Genomic DNA, 11,987 nt, shown 5'->3' on the forward strand with positions numbered 1-11,987 from the left:
TTCTTGAGTTCTAAATCATCAGTCGCAGCAACAGATTTAAGGTAAAGGGGGGTGTGATTGTGGAATTGTTTTAAAGTTTTCTAATCCCCCTACTTTCCTACACTAATGATCCCCATGTTTCAGACCTGTATATTAACCTTTCACCTCCCTTATCCTGCATATCTATACATTAACCTTCTCATCTCCATCCTCCCCACTGTATATGATCTGTACAGTATATCAACCCCTTCACAGTCTCCTCCCTCTGTGTATAACCTGTACATTTATATTGAATGTATTGTATGAATGTAACTTTTCAATACCAGCATGTTTTTTGGGTTTTTTTTTTATTTTCAAAAAAATGAGATCACCTGGTGGTGTCTACTTTCTGAAAAGGAGTAATTTCCAGGAAGTTCATACCATCCTCACATTATTATTTTTTAGGTTATTAACCTGGACTGTAGCTAATAACTCCTCCTGAACGTCTTCCTTTATTGCTGTTGTATTATCCTTCTGCAATGTGGACAGGGTTAAACTGAATATTCATTTAATAAAAAAGTACAGCAGCAATCTTAATGCATGTCTATGGAGTGTCTCCAGTGCAGGGGGCAGCCATTTTGGCTGGGTCCAGATTGATAATGGAGTAGATGATTGGCTGATTCAACAGCCGCTGAGAGGAAAGGGGGGGATAGTAAAAAAAAAATAAATAAAAAAGGCTAACAGTGTGCTGAAAAAGACTGAGTTGCAGACTGAACAGAAGCCTTCCATAACTGATTACAATCAGGTGGGACCTGAGGGACAAAAAGACTGCTCATTGCTCAGGACCTTGCCTCAGAGACCTGGAACCTCCTTGGGACGGTGTGTGTCAGGTAAGGCTTGCCCTTAGTACAGATGGAGGCCCACGCGCAGACTGGCAGATGTGCACAGGCGTGCACTCATGCCCAGACACTCACCTGTCACCAATACTGGCGCCAAATGGGCTATTTAAACAGGACTTCAGCACTGGCTCATTGCTGTTTGGTCTATGGTCCCATATGGAAGAAAAATATATTTTAAAATTGTCTTCCCAAACATATTGACTGACACACACACACACACACACTTTGTATTACAAAATATATGAAATATTTTTTAAAAATACATTTCAAATATACTGTATGTCTTTAAAAATACAAATCTACATTTTTGGAATGCATTTACACATATATGTAAAAATGTATGTTAAAATGACTTTTTTATGTTAAAAAAAATCTGAAGAATATGTTTTAAAAAATATAATTTTTTAAAATATTTTTCATATATTTTGTAATATATAAAAAACACATTTCAACATGCAGTATGAATATATATATATATTTATTGAAATATATTTTGAAATATATTGAATATGGCCAAAATTGTAGTATTTCAAATATATGGCAATATATTCGGGAAGAATATTTTTCAAATATACTTCAAATATATTTTTCTTCCATGTGGGGTGTTCTGTGTGCTTGTTCCTGATTCCTGTGCCTGACCTCTGATCTTGACCCAGCTTGCTCCTGACCATGCTTGTCTGCTACCTGCTGTGACCTCGGTTTGTCCCCAGATTCTGCTTCTGCCTCCTGTTTTTGCCTTGTCTGCTTCATTGTTGCTGACACTGGCCTGTGACCCGGATACTTTACTGCCCGACAATTATGCCTGATCTGCCAGTCTCTTACTGACCTGGCTTGTCTAACCCTGCATCCTGCTCATTCAGCCTGCTACAACTCCTCCAGTCCAGCACACTGTCATCTGGCTTCAGTGGCCCCTGAGCCGGAGCTGTATGAGAGGCCTTCCTCTTCACTTCAGGCTCACTAACCAGGTAAATGACAGTGTCAGGGGCGGACTGACAACTCATGGGGCCCCCGGGCAATAGGGGATCATGGCGCCCCTGTGTCCTTGCCCACACTCAAAAAAAGCCTATAAAAAAGGTACCAGGGGCATTTCATGGGGCCCCCTACTTGCCTGAGTTTTTGAATGGTCAGTCCGCCCCTGGACAGTGTGTGATCAGACTGTACTAGAGGGAGCACTCCTACTGCTTGTAAGGAAGGAAAAGAGGGATTGTCCCAGCAGGACTGAAAGAGGGAAATCGTAGCAACTTTTTTTTCTGTGTGAGGACTTGAACTGCACCCGAGCATGTGTCCCGAGACCCAGAGGAGGGCACCCTAGGTCTGGTAAGAGACTAACATTGCACAGGTTCATCTATTGTCTGCTGGGAACTGTTGTGCTTTTCTCAAGCAAGAGCCCCAACGTTGCTGGCAAACATTTTTTTCCATCAATCATTTACCAAAGAGTGCAGGGGTCAGGAGTGCATTATGCACCGCATGCAGGGGTTATCAATGCATAACACACAGACTGCAGGGCTCAGGAGTATTTATTGCACAAAGTGCAGGGATTAAGAGTGAGTAATGCATAGAATGCATAATGTATAATTTACAGAGAGCAGGGATCAGGATTGTATAATGTACAGAGGTGCTGGAAGGGGGTCTGTGTTGAGGGGGTTTAGGGCTGTGAGGATAAATCTGTACTAAATGGGTGTGAGGAAAGGCACATTCTGTTGTGCAGAACATTGGTTCGTAGCCGATTCGTAGGTGTGCACATGTGCGAACGGGTGCACTAGCATGCTCAAACACCAGCTGGGTTATTTAAACTGCACTATGTTGTGGGGTCCTTTGCCGCTTGGTCTATTACATTCCCCAAAGCATCTGAAACCTGTTCCAGTGTTGACTTTATGATACCAACTTGATCTGCTCCTGATCTTGCCTGAACGCTGCCTGTACCGACCCCTGGCTTGTCCTTGGATTTCGACTCCTTCTGCTTTTCCAGCCATCTGCCAACTGTTGCCAACCCTAGCCTCACCTTGACTATTCTTCTGCCCGCTGTGTTGTACCTTGATCTGCCTTTCAGTTGTCAACCCGGACTGCCTGACCATGTCCTGCTGCATTTGAACCTGCTGACTTGTGCCTGCCTTCTGTTTCGGTCCTCCACTAGCACAGCCTGCTCTACAGCAATGCACAGCCTGCCCTTCAACAAACACAGCCTGCTCTACAGCAACGCACCACCTGCTCATCAACGCACAACCTGCTCATCAGCAACACAAGTGCTGCTCTTTGGCATCCTGCAATGGAAGACCAGTCAGGCACTCGTGCCCACTCTGTGCTCAGGCGCTCCTGTCCCTTTACCAGGGCTCCTGAACCAGAGGTGTAAGAGAAGCCTACTTCCACACATCAGGCTCCACCAGGTACATTACAGTGGGCATTTAGGACTGTGGGGGGGGGGGGGGAATCTTTTTTTTTTGTGGGGGGGGGGAGATATAGGCTTGGGAGGGGGGGGGTAACTTTTAGTAGTACTCTGTATACTGTTCTGTGTATTAGGAAGGAAGAGTGGAAGGAAGGGAGGAAGGAAGGAGTGGCCGGAAGGAAGGGATGGAAGGAAGGGGTGGGTGGAAGGGAGGGGAGGAAGGAAGGAAGGAAGGGGTGGGTGGGTGGAAGGAAGGAAGGGAGGGGTGGGTGAAAAAAAGGATGGGGTGGATGGAAGGAAGGAAGGAGTGGGTGGAAGGAAGGAAGGGGTGTGTGGAAGTAAGGGAGGGGTATGTGGATGGAAGGGAGGGGTGTGTGGATGGAAGGGAGGGGTGTGTGGATGGAAGGGAGGGAGGGGTGGAACAAAGGAACGTAGTGATGGAAGGAAGGGAGGGATGGAAGGGAGGGATGGAAGGAAGGGAGGGAGGGAGGTGGGACTCACATCACTCAGTCAGAAGCAGAGCTGTCGGCTGCTTTGTGTTCAGTTTCCTGCCCACACCTCCTCTGAAGCTGCGCGGACTTGCATGTGGGCGGGCACAGGGGGAGGCAGAGCAGATTAAGCCTCTCTCCCCTCTTCTCCTATTAGTACAGAGGATGGAGGAAGGGGCTTGGCACTGAGACGAACACAGCAGCAGTGGGGGGGCCCAGAAAAAAAAACAGAATGATGAAGTATGTTCTGTGCAGAGGTGGGGGCGGTGACAAGCTTCGATCTCCTGTATGGCTTTCAATGATGCAGCTGGAAGCTGCATCTCCTCCTCTCCCTCCTGTAGCTTCCAGCTGCGTTATTGAAAGTCATACTGGAGATCGCTGCTTGTCGCTGCCCCCACCGTCTCCCCTGGACCATGTCACCTCATGATATAAGGTAAATGCAAAAGTAATTTAGTTAGAATGGGACAGGGGTAATTAGGTTATTGGAATGTATAATTAGAGTTTAGCCATTCTTTAGACTTATGCGAGCAAGTGGAAATTTCGAGGGCTGCAGGGGTGGTTGGCAACTCTCCTCTGGGGGGTGGGCTGTTGGACCCCCTTCCTTACCTACGCCCTTCCTTCTTGTAAAAGAAGTTGAATTTGCAATAAAATGCCTATCTTGAAAGCAAAAAATAAATAAAGAAGGAGGCGGGCATCTCAGTGCTTGGCTTACCTCTTCTTCTCGGTAACACAAAGAATGAACACATCACCCCCTGAGGTTGGAGGACAAAATGGCCTCTACGGTCTGCACTATCCCCAAATACAGGAGGAAGTGGACAGAGAGCACAGTGTCAGGGGTGCAGGGAATAAAGGAAGTTCAGAAACGGGGTGCAGGGGGTTAAGTGGCAGGGGTGCTGGGAGGCAAGAAAATTCAGAGTCAAGTGGATGCAGTGTCTGGGATGTTGGGGTGAAGGGTGACAGGAAAAATTCAGGGTGCAGGGCATCAGTGATACTGGCTTCTTCAGACCCGAATACAAAATCCCTTTACCTGTATATCTCCAGGGAAGTATAGGCTTCTGGACCATGTCACCTCATGATATAAGGTAAATGCAAAGGGAATTTAGTTAGAATGGGAAGAGGGTAATTAGAATGTATAGTTAGAGTTTAGCCTTTCTTTAGACCTATGCGTTGCACTAATGTGCATCTTACCAGAACAGTAACACAATGCAGTAGGTGCCAGCTGAAACACACCACAACATATGTGCTTTGTGTGGTGTGTTGCATTAAAAAAAAGTGTGTGTCCTTTTTCTAACCCTAACCCTTAAAGCTGTAGTAAACCCAAAAGCAAACATTTAGTACAGTGCAGCTTACAATGCCTAGATGTGATGGCTGCATTAGTTTTCTTTTCTAGGCTTTCTTCTATTTTCACCTGGTGATCTGGCCAGTAGGTCTGTTGTTTATCCAAAGAACAAGCTCTCCTGCAAATGTATCGGTTTACAGGGATGAGACAAACCATTTAGCACTGACAGGGGTGCTTATAATGATCAGTTTTCAGTTTTTATTTATGTATGTGAAACCTTCATCCTAAAAGCGAATACATTGTGTTTTGTAACTGCTTTTAAATTATTAGGTGGAGATTGGCTTTGTTTGTGTATTTAAATCTGCTAGTACATTTAACACTACCCCCCTCCCAGACTGACAGTGCTGTTGTCCGCTCTGCTGTGCCCACTGTATTCATTCTTCCAGAGTGGGGGCACTCTAATACAGGAGGTGTGTTACTAGCCAGATCACCAAATGAAAACAGAGGGGGAAAGGCCAAAGAAAAGCAAACTAATGCAGCAACCACATCTAATAATTAGTAAGCTGCAATATATTACATTTTTGGTTTTGGGTTTTATACAACTGTAATGCAACACAAATTAACTTGTCTGCAGTAGTGCACTGCAATAGTATTGCATAGTGTGAAGAGGGCCTTCATATTTTATTCTGTACTGCTGACCACATTAGCCACACCTGCACACCAAACTCCCCTCTAACCACTGTGGCTGTCCCCCATCCTCCATGCTGTTCCCTGCACCTATCCCACTTACTTCCACTTCACTTGAAACTGCACCAACTCCCATCTCGGCCCTCGTCGCCACTATCCCAGTATGCACTTCTGTGCTTGCTGCCTTTAAACCAATGGGCACTTCTGTGTTCGCTGCCACTGTACCAATCAGCATTTCTTTTCTCGCTGCCACTACCAATGCAAATTTATGTACTTACTGCCACTGTACCAACGGGCATTTCTTCGCTCACTGCCACTGTACGAATGAGCACTTCTGTGCTCGCTGCCACTGTACCAATCTGCTTTTCTCACTACCACTGTACCAATGCAAATTTCTGTACTTAATTCCATTGTTCGAATGGGAACTTCTTTGCTTGCTGCCACTGTACGAATGGTCACTTCTGTGCTCGCTGTCACTGTACAATCTGTATTTCTTTTCTCACTGCCTTTGTACCAATTCAAATATGGGCACTTCTTTGCTTATTGCCATTGTACCAGAGTGCACTTCTGTGCTCGCTGCCACTGTACAGTCTGCATTTTTTTTCTCACTGCCACTGTACCTATACAAATTTATGTACTTACTGCCACTTACTGCCAATGTACCAATGGGCATTTCATTGCTTGCTGCCACTGTACCAATGGGCTCTTCTTTGCTCGCTGCCACTGCACCAATGGGCATTTCTGTGCTCACTGCCACTATACAATCTACATTTCTTTTCTCACTGCCACTGTACCAATGCGAATTTATGTACTTACTGCCACTGTACCAATGGGCATTTCTTTGCTCGCTGACACTGTACCAATGGGCACTTCTGTGCTCGCTGCCACTGCACCAATGGGCACTTCTGTGCTCGCTGCCACTGCACCAATGGGCACTTCTGTGTTCGCTGCCACTGTACAATCTGCATTATTTTTCTCACTGCTTCTGTACCAATGCAAATTTTGGTACTTAATTCCATTGTACGAATGGGCACTTATTTGCTCGCTGCCACTGTACCAATGGGCTCTTCTTTGGTGGCTGCCACTGTACAATCTGCATTATTTTTCTCACTGCTTCTGTACCAATGCAAATTTCTGTACTTGATTCCATTGTACGAATGGGCTCTTCTTTGCTCGCTGACACTGTACCAATGGGCACTTCTGTGCTCGCTGCCACTGTACAATCTGCATTTCTTTTCTCACTGCCACTGTACCAATGCAAATTTATGTACCCAATGCTACTGTACGAATGGGCACTTCTGTGCTCTCCACCACCATAGTGACACATTTTTCCACATTCGGCCCTATCAACAAAATGAGCACACTTTTGCTAATACTCTAATATAAATGGACCCTTTAATTCCAGAAGGCCCTTGTGTATCTGAATAAATTGTATATCCACCTCTAGCGCCAATCATCCCTCTTTTGATGCCTGTGCATAGTGTAATCTAGTCGTGTTCTACTTACGTTGTCCCAGGTGGTTTGGCATGGAAATGTCCAGTCCCTTGTTAGTTCACATTTGACGCTTAAACCAAAATATTTAAGTCCATCCAAAGAGAAACGTTACACAGATCACAGCTCAATGTGAAACTGATTCTGTAACCACCCTCAGAGTTTGTTTACTATATCTACGCACATCCATACTACGCTGCAGTTACCTTGAATCCTGTCCACGTTTACTTCCTGGTTGGATCTTCGTCAGTTGTGTCCCCGCGTCCCAAGCCTTTATCCTGGATCCGCAATGTGGCTGTTCTCAGTCACTGTCCCTTTCAGAGATTACACCCAGGTGGCTCTTCACACAGGATATTTTAGGAACTATTCAAGCCTCTTTTGTTCAGACAACATGTGGCTATTTCTTAGGCGGGGCTGGACAGGAGTCAAAAAAAAAAAAAACCTCAAGGTGAAAATGAAAGCCTCCCACTCAACCTGCATTCCTTCCACCCAGGATTGTGCTGCAGGAAAACCAGCTCTGACTCTCTCCTCACACAGACGCTGCTTAGAGTCAGACGTATTGACATTGTTTAAAGACATAGTCAACTTTTTGAAAAATATTAACAAATGCCCCTACATTGATTATTACAAAAATGTTCAGTTATTAATTTCATGCATTTGAGCCTACTGAGGAGGTGCAATACACTGGCTCATGCATTATGTATGTCTCAGCCCCTGGTCCATGTGGAGATACATCTACTGTCCTAAGGCTGGAGGAAGTAAACCGTGGACTACAAGTGACGTGAACTTACCACACTTTTGCTTCATTGATATCTACAAGTCCATCTGCCACAGCAGCAGATAAGCCTTGTCTTTCCATTCACAGATCCTGTATGGCAGGGGTAGGCAAGCTTATAGAACTGGAGATCTACCTGAACAACAAGAGAGAAATCAAAGATCACCAGGTCCAGTGTCACCTCCTCACTCCTGATTTAGACCTCTGATTGTCGTACCACCATGTCATAATTGCGTGCTTTGAATGGCAATCATGGGTTTAAATCAGGTGATGAGGTGGCAACATATCACCTTCTCACCACCTTGTGAATGAGCCCTTAGTTGCATTCGGCAGCGGCGCCCTTGAGGGTTTGTTCACATGTAAAGTTGGGAGGTAAAATCCTGCAGTTGAGTCACTTTTTTACCGCCCCCAGTCCCTACTCCCTTTAGCTGCTGAAGCAGCAGTCAAAGATGTACACATGCCACAGCAGGAATTAAACCCCCTGTTGCGTTTGGTGGGTGCTACCACCTGCCAATCATGACCCATTCAAGTAAATGGGACCACTCTGCAATCACCCTGGAATTTTGGTGTGCTTTCAGAAAATGTGCCAAAACCACAGGATGTAAAAGAAGTCTATGACTAAGCGCAAAACACTCAGGAAAGCTGTAAGTACACTGCACTTAGGTTTGTCACCTCATCCCTTTAAAACCGAACACATATCAATTACACAGGTTCTGAGGCTGATGAAGGTGGTAATTAAACTCACACACTTTAGCTGCATTAAATCATCCTGAGAACCTGTGTAAATAATATGTGTTCGGGTTTTAAAGGGATGAGGTACATTGCACTGCACCCGCGGTGTGGGTAAACTGCAGCGCATCAGTGTGAAGACAGCCCTATACTATTATGTCTGGTGTATTGCTTCACACTGACCTGAAGATCTCTTCTTTCCTGCTGCTGGCACCACTCTGGAGACCATGGCTGGGATAAGAGGTGGAGTGCAGTTGGTATCGCTCCACATGGGATAGGAGCCAGCACTACAGAGGAGGCATCGGCATATGCGGCCCTTGCTCCCTACTACAGTACTGACTTTACAAGTAGTCCCTCTGCACTGCACTCTGTTTGATGCCCTGGGATGGTGGGTCAGATGTTCACGATCTACTGGTTGCTGTACCCCGCTGTATAGAGATGAGCATGTGCGTCCTCTGAACTCATCTGTAACCTGAACTTTTAACACCCGCATTTTGTATTCCAATGAGCTTCGGATCAGGTCAAACCCCTGCCCTGCAGCTCACATGAGCTGCATCTGGGAAGGTGCAGCGTGGTGCAGGCAGTAAACACATAGAATCCGGTTGCAGTATAACTTGGAACTTGTATTAAGCAGAATGTCAGCAATACAAATGCACAGGTGAGACAACACCACTAGGGAAATAGTTCACAGTTCAATTTAGTCAGATGTAAAGGAGAGATGCCAACAGCGTCTGTTTTAGAGGGAGAAGCGTGGCCTGGTCGTTCCGGTCCCAAGAGGGAAGCTCCTTTCCAGGATAGAGAGTCCCTAATCTTTACCTTCTCGTCAGGAACCTTTCTCTAGAGCTAGTTACTTTCCTTAACAAGCAGGGGGTTTTCCCCCCTACACTAGCCACACGCAAGAAGCAAGTCAAAACCTGGGGGCAGGGACTTAACTACAGCCTGCTGACCAAAGATGGGCACCAAGGGTCACATGGGAGCAGCATAGCCAACCAGAACACTGCTCCACTGACCCAGGAAACCATAGAGAAACATTGCTTCACTTGGACTTCCTCTCCAGGCTGTGGTGCCGCTCGGTTTCAGCGCCACCTGCAATGGAGAAAGCAGATAACACACGCCTACATGCAGGTCCAGGAATGACCTGAGCTCACTGATGTACAAAAAAGTGAAAAAGAAGATCGGGTTAGAGATGAGTTTGAAGAATGCTGGAGCTCATCTCTAATCCTGTGAATGGATGATGCATATTCAAAACCAGACGGTAGGCTGCAGGAAGTAGCTCACCTCAATTCAGGTAAGTATGTGTTGGGGGGGAGAACAGTTTGAGGGTGTAAACTGGGACCTTTTTATGTTACACCTTAAATATGGGTGTAACCAGGGTTTTTCTCCAGCTGGAACGCAGCGGAACCCGTTACTCCACCTCCAGTGCTGGCCCGGTGCTTGCTGCTCACTACTGTCACTTTTAAACACAGAAGCCAAACTTCTGTGTTTACACTTAACAGTGCAGCATTCCCATCGGCTCCACAGGATCTTTCCTGCCCTGAACATCCCTATGAGAGCCGAGGTGTAGAGAGGGATGTACACAGCCATGCTAGTCTGGCGGCAGAAGCTCTTCCAGCTGCCCAGGCCTGCATTGCAGCCTGCACTTCTCTCCTGAGGTAAGCTGTAGCTGCTCTTCTGCAGCAACAGGTCTCTCTCTGGTACTGTCAAGGAAGGGGGGGGGGATTTGGGGGTGGAAGGAGAGCTCTGTATTGGGTTTGTGTATATACAAATCATCACAGCGCACTGCAAGTCTCAGCTTTCAGAGTTCAATGGCAATGGTTGGAAAAAGAAGGTGCTGTCCTTCAAAACATGTTACCGACCCTATGCATCCCCTGCACGTTTAGGTGACAATGAGGCAGGAGACAGTGGCGGAGAATGCTGTCTATTGGTGGACTTTTGACATCTGTCAGTTAGGACTCTGTTATGCTGGCTATGAGATTGGCAGCTGCCACTTCTACAATACAGCTTTGCAATGGTTCCTTGCTAGTGCCCTCTGCTTCCCATGCTAACTCTAAGGGCTCGGTCACACTTGACTGTTTTACCAACACTTGTCAAATGCCCCTATAGCATTTGGCAAGCGTTGGTCCGGCGTTGGCGGAGCGTTTTTTAACGCTCGGCAAACGCTATGCAAACGCCGCATGCGCAGTTTAGCTAGGCATTTGCCGAGCATTAAAAACGCCCCACAAACGCCTATAATGAAGTTTGAATGGTGTTACCGCTCCGCAAACGCATCACAACCGCACCGCAAACGCCGCCCGGGCATTTGCGGAGCGGCACCATAGACTAGAATAGGAGGCTTCAACGCCTCCTGAATCGATCAGAGGCGTCCGTTTTGCCGCAATGCAATGCTAACGCTCCTGTTAGAACAGCATCATGTGCTGCAATGTGCAGAACTGTCAAATGTGCAATGTGCAGAATTGTCATTCCGCTTCCTAAACACCTCTCCGCCTCCTGCACACAACGCTAGTGTGAACGTAGCCTTAGTGTGCAATGTTCGTATTATTATTATTATTATTATTATTATTATTAATAATAATAATAATAATAATAATACAAATGATTTATTCTAATGTGGATCCTGTGCTCCTGAGTTTCTATCTTTTGAGCTGTATTGGGTTTGGGAGGTGATTTGGGGGGAAAGGGGTGTCATTTTAATTATAAAGTGGACAGTGAAATATGAACTCCTGAAGCCTGTACTCTATAGCGCACTCCTGAACCATGCACTGTGTATGTAACACACTCCTTATATTTAATGCCCCCCCTTTGAGACCCCTCATTGTTAGTGCAATTTGGCCACACCCACCATTTGATAGGATGTGCTCTCCCCTCACAGGCGGTTCCTATAACTAATTTCTGAGAAAGAAGCCCTGGGTTAAGCTTGTTTCCAGAGGAAATTAAAGGCCCTTTAAAATAAATGCACACATTTTTAATAAATTCACATATTTTTGCAGGTAAAAAATGTGCATTTATTTTTTGGGGGTGACTACAGAGCATTACACCCATGATCAGCAGATTGTGGAATATGAGGCCCCTGCAGAATCTCAATATACTTCCGATACGGGCAGACAATTACTAGAGAACAGGACGATCTATGAACTACAAGAGCGCTCACCAGCGCCTTGCAGTTCATTGAAAACTACAAGCCATCTGCTACAGTGGAGCTGTAATTCATTCATTCACAGATTGCAGGAGCCCTGCACGGCCATACGCTTTTTAAATTGTGACAGCGGGTATGGGGAGAAGATCCCTAGCCTGCTGTCAT

At 45.9% G+C, this 11,987-nt stretch overlaps 1 protein-coding gene across 2 annotated transcripts in view; it reads right to left on the reverse strand.

Moving 5' to 3' along the window:
• Positions 1–7,610, reverse strand: part of ARHGAP8 (Rho GTPase activating protein 8) — an 85,297-nt gene extending 77,687 nt beyond the window's left edge. The window contains exon 1 of one of the 2 annotated variants that reach the window (XM_089680781.1): positions 7,392–7,610. The gene's annotated coding sequence lies outside the window, so the exon portion shown is untranslated. Of the gene's footprint in view, positions 1–7,200; positions 7,323–7,391 lie in introns of those variants that run through there. The other variant, XM_089680782.1, reaches the window with a different exon arrangement.
• Positions 7,611–11,987: the final 4,377 nt, after the last annotated feature.

This window comes from Staurois parvus, unplaced genomic scaffold (assembly GCF_062004578.1).
Source record: "Staurois parvus isolate SC_StPar_1 unplaced genomic scaffold, SC_StPar_1.0 ptg000249l, whole genome shotgun sequence".
Taxonomy (NCBI): domain Eukaryota; kingdom Metazoa; phylum Chordata; class Amphibia; order Anura; family Ranidae; genus Staurois; species Staurois parvus.